A 10,764-nucleotide genomic window follows, 5' to 3' on the forward strand; every position below is an offset into this window, starting at 1 on the left:
GGGAGAGGGAGAAAGAGAGACAGACAGACAGACAGAGAGAGACAGAGAGAGAGACAGACAGACAGAGAGAGACAGAAAGAGAGACAGAGAGAGAGAGACAGAGAGAGACAGAGAGAGAGACAGAGAGAGAGACAGAGAGAGACAGACAGACAGACAGACAGACAGACAGAGACAGAGACACAGAGAGAGAGAGAGAGAGAGAGAGAGAGAGAGAGAGAGACAGAGAGACAGAGAGACAGAGATAGAGACAGAGAGAGAGAATGTTCTGGGATTGAAATCTGGTCTCTGACCCTTACTAGCTGTGTGATCCTTGGGCAAGTTACTTAATCTGTTTGCTTCAGTTTCCTTATCTGTAAAATAAGCCACAGAAGGAAATGACAAAACACTCTAGTCTTTGCCAGGAAAACTGTGAATAAGGTCACAAAGAGTAAGACACAACTGAATGACAACAATATATCTATACCTATATGTCCATATGTATGTACACATGTATATATTCATAGACTCACAGAGAGAGATACATGTTGATAGAGATCAATTGTTTCCTTAGTGCTAAGACCTCCTCATGTGAAAATTCCCTCTATCAATATGACTTAGCAATTCATAGCTTATACTCTTAATTCCCAGACCATAAAAAGGTGAAATGACTTGCCCTGTAGTCACACATTATGAATTAAAGGTAGCCCTTGAATCCAGGTGTTTTTGACTCTATAGTTAGCCCTTATCACTGGACCAGGAAACCATATATTACACACATATACATACATACATACATACATACATACATACACATATACATATCCACAGACAGAGAGAGAATAGAATTAGAATAAAAAACATTGTATCTCCTTGGTTCCCAGTTCAAGATTCATGGCAAAACAACAAAGGAAAACAAAACCAGATCCTGGGGGCTAGGATATAGAGACAGGCGGACTTCTTTGCTGATCTTAAAGGGAAAGAGGTGATACTACCTCAGTTCCTGCCCAAGGCATGTATAGCTATAATGAAAGACAAATTTTTGTTTTTTTGTTCACCACATGGAGATGACTGTCAATCACACCATTCAGCTTCTGCAACAAGACTCTGACATGTCATAATATAAATGACATCAAATCTGAAGGGCAATTTTATACTGTGTGCTTACAAAACTAGGAGAACATGTGTGTGTGTGTGTGTATAAGCTTATACAGGTAAATGCATATACATATGTTTCTATCTGTCTGTCTGTCTATCTATCTATCTATCCCTCTATCTACTATCTATATCTCTCCACCCACAATATACTATAAGTCACAGATTAAAAGTTCAATAAGACCTTGGAAGCCCCCCCATTTTATGGATGAGGAAACTAAAACAGAGATTAAGAGACTTGATGAAAGTTTCACAATTAGCATGTATTATAGGAAGGACTTGAAACTAGGTCTTTTTTAATCTGATTCTAGTTCTCTATCCCCTATGCAAGACTGCCTCTCATATTAAAAAGATTGGTTTTTGTTCATTTGTTTGTTTTATATTAAAATTGCAATACCTATATCCTGGGCAAGGCCTTAGTACTATTTAAACTTTCCCTTCTTCCCCTTCAGGACCGTCCAAAGCAATTCATCCCTTCTCTCTATAGCAACCCATCATATCTAGAGCCCCAGTACACAGTATCACAACAGCTTTGCTTTGTATTTCTTTAAAGCATAAATTGTGAATTTCAGGTGAATTTTTTTCCCTAATATAATTTGACCTCTTCAAGTCCAAGGTCTGGTTCATAATTAGAGTAAGAAAGTAGGTACATGGAGTAATTTCAGAGAGCATAGGAAATTTCTTCTGTCCATCTTCAGCAAATTCCTATTTAGGAACAGGGATAAAGTCGGTTACCCAATATATCACAGAGAGGTGGAGAACTCAAGGGACACAATGGGATATGCAGTTTTAGATATGGTCAACATATGGATTTCTTTCAACTATACTTACATGTTACCAGGGAGATGCTTTGTTTTATTTAATTTTTATTCAGAAAGAAAGGTAGAGGGATTTGGAAGGTAGAGGACTAGTGATAGGAATGCTGGAAAAAGAGAAAGAGACAAAGTTAGACAGACACACACAGAGAGACAGAGACAGGGATGGAAACAGAGATATTTAGAGAAAGAGTCATTGTATCATTTTTTTAATCACAGAAGAGAATAGAAGGAGATTCATGAGATATAGGCAGGTTAGTCATGAAACTAACATGTTGAATTTATGAATGAACTTTTCCTTTAAAAATGAAAGTTATATGTGTAATAGATTTTCAGTTTCATGGTTTCTGTTTTGTGAACATGATAATAAAGATATTTGATCAATGTTAAATACAAAATAACAAAACAAATGAAAATTGAAAGAAAAAATCTCCCACCTGCTCATGGATGCCTAATATTCCACAATTAAAATATCTTTTTTATCCTAAGATGTTATCTGTTTTAAAATGCAAATCCCCTAGAAGAGGTTAGACTTTCTCAGTCATTGACTACTTTTAAGTAGGTGGCATAAAAGGGGGAAGTCATAGAAGTCATAATCAGGTTGGAAAAAGAGCTCAGAAGCCATGTCATCCCACCCCTACCTGAATAAGAGTCCCTTATGCAAAATGCCATAACAATTTAGGATCCTGGCTTTTCACAAAGACTTCTAATTATCCACTTCACTTAGGGAGAATCTAATTGTAAGACCCCTCGTTGCTACCCCTTTACATTAATCCTTCCTTGACTCTTTGTTAACTTTTAGCCCTTGCTCCTGGTTCTGTCTTTTGCTTCCAAGCAAAATCAGACTAATTCCTTTTTCTGTGACAGCCTTGTGGAACTCTGAAGATGGCTGTCACAGCCCCACCAAATATCCTCGTCTGAGCTAGTCTCCTCAGTTCCTTCAAGGAATCCTTGTGTGGAATAAACTTGAGACTCTGTCTTTTTGGTTGCTCTCCTCTGGACATTCTCCAGCATATCAAGATATCTCCTAAAATGGAGTGCCCCAAACTGAGCAGAATTCTCCAGGTTATATCTAACCATACTGGAGCAAAGTAAGACCATCAGCTCCCTAGCTGCGTTTCTAATACGTCTGTTAATACAGAACTTAGATCACATACACCTTTTTTTTTCATTGCTCTATCCCACTGGTGACCAATACTATACTTAAAGATTGCTAAGCCTCTCAGGTCTTTTTTTTTTCATTAGCAGCTTCCGCCATTTATTAACACCATGTTGATTTAATACAGCCTCTGGGGCTTGCCCATGGTGCTCTTGATATACAATGCCTCACATTTTGCCAGTTTTTCTTCAGCAAAGAAACCAGGAAATTGACAGCCAAATGGATGTTGTAGACAAGCTCATCATCTGTCATCTTCACATGGCCAACAGCCACCACTAGACACAGCACCTTCTTCATCTGGAACTTGACAGTAGATTTAATCTCATCAACCTTCCCCACCATATTCTCATTGTGGGTTAGCAGAGATGGAAACTTGCCAGCTTTGTTCAGACCAGGGCCCAGGATTCAAGGAATTTGCTTGATCAAGGACTCAGAGGTCAAAAAGGAATCATACTTTTTAGCCAGTTTCTTGACCAATTTCTTGTTCTTATTCAACTTCTTCAGGGCCTTGATGTCCATGTGGGAGATTTCTACAGCCTTGGCTTCATCACAATGCTGCTGGTCTCCCAAAGAAAATCTAGGTTGAGGTGTGGATTTGAGCCTGACGGTGCCAGAGAAACGTTTGTCCTTTTGGGAATTATAGTTCTTCAGACTGATCTGCAGCTCCACAGTTTCCAAAAACTTTCTTCATTTGTGCTGGGTTCCATGCAGGACCTCCTGCACAGCTTCATAAGAGCATGTCACATGAGACTTTGCTGCTCATTGCTGCTCACTGGTCACAAGCTGGGAAAAGAACCTGTTTCCTCATCTTTAAAATGGGTGTAATAATTCCTTCCCTGCCGACCTTACAGGATTATGGAAAAGAGCAAATGATATTAAATCAATTTCAATATTTTTGAAAATTTTAAAGTGACATACAAATATAATGTCTTTTGATTATCGTTAGGAATAATACTAAGAAGAATCTGACAGAAAGCTTTACATTTGAATAATATCTTAAAGTTTATCAAAAGTTTTCTGATATCCACTAACAAACGTAGGCAGTCCCAGTACTATAATTTGCACTTTATAAATGAAAAACCCTCATGAGGGTCATAGAAATTAAGTGACTTCATAACTGGTAAATTGTAGAGCCAGGATAAGAACACAGATCTAAAGTCTATATTCTTTCTCTTGTACCATGCTGCCTCAAGTATAAGGGCAGGTGTCCCTTGAGATATAACTATGAAGAGGTTGGCATCTTGGGATGAAAAGAAGAATATACAAGGAAGAGGTCAGGGCTAAAAAAAATTTACTTGATCAGTTTCTTAATCATTTCATGAGCTAGCCCAGCTCAACTTCATCCTGACAGAGCCTGTTCCTTTATTGAAGGCCCAGATCCAGGGTTTTGCTTCTTTTTGCCCTCGTCAAATGCTAACACTTCTGTTTAGACAAATTAAGGAGTTTGTAAGGAGGAGGTTTTAGTCAATAAAATCAACATCCATAACCAAAATTTAGTTTCATCATATATTTTCTTCCAAATGTATATGGAATAATCTATCTCTTTCCACACAAACAGATTGCACCCAAGCTTCTATGAGGGAAAATATGTTTCTGCAGTCTCTCCCAATATGACTCTGAACCCTGGTCCATATTATTCATTGCCAAACCTCAGCTGAGGGGCCCCATAGGTCACCCTTTTTTTCTATAGTCCCCTAGCCCAGATTTTTCATAAATTACCAAGTTTTATATAAAGAGCATAAAGGTTTGTCTTCTTCTCAGGATTCATTGATTAAGCAGGTTTTTATGAGGTAATAAAAGGAAGAAAATGTCTTAACACTAGCCTCTTTGTATAGCCTGATACAAAGAGTGTCTTTTGTTGTTGTTATGGTCACGGCTGTGGTGGGGAAGAGGCATCTCCCCTCTTTTAAGCAACACTCTTGCCCTCCTGGTATCCAAGAAAGTCTTTGATTAAACCATTCACATTGAGAGGTTAGACCATGGCATAGTCCTGAAGAGTGTAATGTTTAAGCCAAAGGGGTGCAATCAAGATGGCAGACTTTTAAGGATTAGTATAAAATAGTACTTCCTATAACCTCTATGATTATGTTAGATATGTATTCATATACTCTGTTTACCTGTAAGATGGGTTTTATCTTTGGGGACTAAGATAATAGTAGTAACTCTCATTAATATGGAATTTTAAGATTTGTAGAGCACTTTTCTCACAAAAAGGCTTGTGAATTGGGCTTTATGATAAAATGGAAAGATGGCTAGACTGGTACTCAAAGAACTTGTACTCTAAAATCCTGTCTCTGCTAACATTACTTTTTTTTTTACTTTTTTCCATCTCTGAGCCTCTGAGTGCACAAAATGACAGAGTTGGTATACCTCACAACTCTATAGCTATGATGCCATGATCCTACTCCATGGATGAAGAAACCAAGGTTCAAGGATTAAATGCCTTATCCAAGATCGACCTACTAAGTATCAAGTCTAAGAATCAAGTACCCATCACCTGATTCCAAATTGAGGGTACTTTTGACTACACCATACCGCCACTGAAAGAATGCTGTGTGTGTGTGTGTGTGTGTGTGTGTGTGTGTGTGTGTGTGTGTCCTGAGATTCTTCATTCACTTCAGGTTGGATGAGTCTGTGTATACCCAGGTGGGCTCATTACAACTATCCTCTGATGGCTTGAGATTGTATATCTGTGCCTTTATGAATGTTTGTTAGATTACTTGTTGGCAAAGAGAATTCAAGAATTGTCAAAATTTGTCATTGGCTCACTCATTTCTCTATTTCTTTTTGTAGTTCTTACCCTTTCCTTTTACCTAGAATTCTAATTATAATTGCTGGCAACCCATGCAAACCTCTTAGCCCAATTCTGGACCTGTCATCCATAGACAGAATCTCACTCTCTGGATCTTTCTCTTTCCTGTCTCCCCATCGCAAATCAAAAACATATTCATCTTGTACCTCTTTCTTACAGATCCTGCCTTCTGTTTCCCATAAGTTCATGAGCATATGTATACTTTCTGGAAATAACATCTTAGGTAAAATGGGTGGGAGAAAGAACTAATGGAGGAAATTCAAGTATCATGGATAGCTACTATGAAACATACTTTTGGGCAGGGGAACCTTCCCATTATTCCTCAGATCACATTATGTAGGAAACACTGCACTCCAAATATACATAGGACTAGCTTTCAGTATATGGCTGCCAGGTACAGGACTAAGTTGTAAGCTCTCAGCTGCTAAGAAGCCCAGCCCACAGCCAAGGTAAACTGGCAAAAGAGTGGAGCCAACCTTGTGTGATCTCTCCTACAAACCTATTTATTTTCTAAATGATCAGCTTGAGTGAGGTCACTAAGATTCATGCATAACCCTGGAGACTGTCAGGAAATGGATTACTTAGGAATACATTGTTCCTAACGATGCGGGTGATGACAATACCTTTAAATTCCAGTATTATTTCATGACCATTGTGAATGACTGTGTTTGACTGGAGAAAGAACAATGTGATTCAAGGGGAGAGGCACAGCAGAGACAGGAACAGACCCCATTTTGCTTTCCCCCTGTGAAATGTCTCCCTAGGGCTTCTGGGTGATGTTTATCAGCAAATAGTTATTATTACTGTTTTATTATTACCTCAGTTAGCATTTATATTGCACTTTGTATTTTCAAGGTGCTTTTCAATCATTTTTATTATCAAGCAAGAGAGTGTAGATTCTCGAGCAGAGGTGGAAGAAGCCAAGGGATCCTGAGCCTACTTGAGGATGAAAAAAATTTCTGCAAAAAAATCAGGCAATATACTACCTTAACTTATTTTACTTGTAGGTCCTCTTCATTTGGTAGATGCAAAATTTATTTAAAATACTTATCCATTTATGCATATATAGGGTGCACATAAATAAAAATCAAATAAATATTCAAAATAATGGATTTGTTTTCTTTTTTTTCCACTCTTCCTTTGTGAAGGCAAAAACAAAGTATAGAATGAGCAAGAAAGACAAAAGGAAAATGTTTTTGATCTATATCTCCTTCCGGTTCTATTAAAAGTCCCAATGACTTGTAGTTCTTTTCCTCTAGTACAGTGGACAGCTACCATGAAACACAGTACCTACCTTCTTTCTTTTCCTCCTTCCATTCCTTCCCATCCCTTCCCTCCTTTCTTATTCTGTCTTCTCATTACTTTCATCTTTTCTATTCCTTTCCCTTTTGCTAAACTCATTCTTGCAAAACAGTAATTAACCAAGAAAGGAATACTGATGCCCATTTGAAATGGCACAGTAAATAATAAATAATAAAATATTTTAAATCATAGCAGTATACAGTTTTTTTTAATCTATTCATAGAATCATAAACTTTTAGAACTTGATGGGAGCTCAGGGATCAACAAATCCAACTTTCTCACATTTTCAAAATAGAGAATTTGAGGTCCTGAGAGATAATGAAGCATAGCCAAAGTTACATATCTACTGGTGGGTTCACTGGGATTAGAAACTGGATTTCCAAGAACAAATTTTAAATCCCCAATTAAATGCCAAATTAAAAATACTGAAAACCAAAGGAGAGATTAATAAAATTTAAATTAAGAAAATTAATAAACTAATCATAAAAACCAGGATCTGGTTTTATGGGGAAAAATCCAATAAAATAAATAAACCTTTAGTTAATTTGATTAAAAAGAAAGGAGAAAACCAAATTACCAGTAACAAAAATAAAAAAGGTGAAATCACCACTAATAAAAAGGAAATCAAAACAATAAATAGGAACTATTTTGCCCAATTGTATGCCAATACATTTGACAACCTTAGTGAAATGGATGAATATTTACAAAAACATAAATTGCCCAGACTGAAAGAAGAGGAAATAAAATACTTAAATAACCCCATCTCAGAAAAAGAAATTGAATAAGCCATCAACACACACCTTAGGAAGTAATCTCTAGAGTCAGATGGAATTACAAGTGAATTCTATCAAATACTTAAAGAACAATTAATTCCAATACTATGAAGACTATTTGGGAAAATAGGTAAAATAAGGAGTCCTGTACAAATATGGTACTGATACCTAAATCAGGAAGAGTCAAAACAGAGAAAGCAAATTATAGACCAATTTCCCTAATGCATAGAGATGCAAAAATTTTAAATATATTAGCAAAAAGATAACAGAAACTTATCATGAAAATAATACACTATGAGCAGGTAGGATTTATAATGTGTATGCAGGGCTGGTTCAATATTAGTAAAACTATACACATGATTGGTCATATCAACAACAAAATTAACAGAAATCATATGATTCTCTCAATAGATGTAGAAAAAGTTTTTAAGAAAATACAACACCCATTCCTCTTAAAATAAAATTAGAGAACATAGGACAAAATGTTGTCTTCCTTAAAATGATAAGCAGCAACTATCTAAAACCATCAGCAAACATTATATGTAATGGGGATAAGCTAGAAGCATTTTCAATAAGATGGGGGGGAGGGAAAAAGGATGTCCATTATTACCACTGTTACTCAATATGGTACTAGAAAAATCAACTTTAGCAATTAGAGAAGATAAAAAAAATTGAAGAAATTTAAATAGGCAAAGAAGAAACAAAGCTATCACTCTTTGCAGAAGATATGATGATATTCTTAGAAAATCCTAAAGAATCAAGCAAAAAACTACTTGAAATAATAAACAACTCTAGCAAAGCTAAAGGATATAAAATAAAACCACATAAATCATTGTCATTTCTATATATTACTAACAAAGCCCAACAGCAAGAAAGAGAAAGAGAAAGATACTATAGACATTATAAGATATTTGGGAGGGTATATGCCAAAATAAGTCCAGGAACTATATGAACACAACTATGAAACACTTTTCACAAATAAAGTCAGATCTAAATAACTGGAAAAATATCAATTGCTAATGGGTAGGAAAAGTTGATATAATAAAAATGTCAATTCTACCTAAATTAATTTACTTATTCAGTGTCATACCAATCAAACTACTGAAAACTTTTTTATAAAGTGACAAAAAAATAACAAAATTCATCTGGTAAAATAAAAGTTTCAAAGTATGAAGAGAACCATTGAAAAGAAATGCAAAGGAAGGTGGACTACCTACACCAAATTGTTTTATAAGGCAGCAGTCATCAAAACTACTTGGTACTGGCTAAGAAATAGAGGATCAATGGAATAGGTTAAGTACTTAAGACACAGTAGTCAATGACTATAGTAATCTACTGTTTGACAAACACAAGGACTCCAGCTTCTGGGATAAGAACTCACTATTTGATAAAACCTGCTGGGAAAACTAGAAAACAGTATGGCAGAAACTAAGCATAGACCAGCATCTTACACCATATACCAAAATAAAGTCAAAATGGGTACACAATTAAGAAATAAAGGTGATACTATAAGCAAAATGGGAGAGCAAGGAATAGTTTACCAGTCAGATTTATGGAGAACACAAGAATTTATCACCAAACAAGAGATAGAGGACATTATGAAATGCAAAATGGATAATTTTGAATACATTAAAATTGAAAAGTTTTTGAACGAACAAAGCCATTGCAACCAAGATTAGGAGGGAAGCAGAAAACTGGGAAATAATTTTTACAACCTATGTCTCTGATAAGGACCTCATTTCTAAAATATATAAAGAACTGAGTTAAATTTATAAAAATACAAATCATTCCCCAATTGATCAGTGGTCAAAGGATATGAACAGGCAGTTTTCAGATAAAACTAAAACTATCCATAGTCATCTGAAAAAGAAAATGCTCTGAATAACTTTTGAATAAAGGCAAATCAAAAGAATTCACACCTATAAGACTTACTAACATGACAAACCAGGAAAATTTTATGCTGGAGAAGATGTGGGAAAATTGGACCACGAATGCATTGTTAGTGGAGTTGTGAACTGATCCCACCATTCTGGAGAGTAATTTGGAACTATGCCCAAAGGGCTATAAAAAGTACATACCCTTTAACCCAATAATACCACTTCTAGGTCTGTATCCCAAAGAGATCATAGAAAAGGGAAAAGGATCCACATGTACGAAAATATTTATGCCAGCTCTTTTTGTGGTAGCAATGAAATGGACATTGAGGGGACATCCATCAATTGGGGGAACAACTGGTGGTATATGAATGTAATGGAATACTATTGTTCTATAACAAATGATGAGCAGGCAGACTTCAGAAAAACATGAAAAGACCTATATGAACTAATGCTGAGTGAATGAGCAGAACCAGGAGACACAGCTAACAGTCATGTCATGTGATTACAAACTTGGATAGAGTTATCACTTCATAGCAATGCAAGGATCTAAGACAACTCCAAAATACTCATGATGGAAATGTTACACACATCCAGAAAAAGAACTATGGAGTCTAAATGCAGAACAAAGCATATTATGTGCTCTCTCTCTCTCTGTTTCTTCTATTTCATGGCTTGTCTCATGGGTTCTAATTCTTCTTTACAACATGATTAATGTCAAAAAATTTTAATATCAATATATATGTTGAGTCTATGTCAATTTATATGCCATATTGGGGTGGGGGGAAGAAAGAGATGGGGAGAAAATTTGAAACTCAAAATTTTATGGAAGTGAATAGCTAAAAGAGGGGAGGAAGGAAGGAAGGAAGGAAGGAAGGAAGGAAGGAAGGAAGGAAGG

At 36.1% G+C, this 10,764-nt stretch overlaps 1 pseudogene; it reads right to left on the reverse strand.

Annotated features, from left to right (window-relative positions):
- Positions 1 to 3,182: 3,182 nt before the first annotated feature.
- On the reverse strand, positions 3,183 to 3,868 carry LOC138153738 (large ribosomal subunit protein uL1 pseudogene; annotated as a pseudogene).
- Between the last annotated feature and the right edge of the window lie 6,896 nt (positions 3,869 to 10,764).

Source organism: Petaurus breviceps, unplaced genomic scaffold (assembly GCF_028583685.1).
Source record: "Petaurus breviceps papuanus isolate PSGF00001 unplaced genomic scaffold, PetGlider_PUasm1.0 151, whole genome shotgun sequence".
NCBI classification, from domain to species: Eukaryota; Metazoa; Chordata; class Mammalia; order Diprotodontia; family Petauridae; genus Petaurus; species Petaurus breviceps.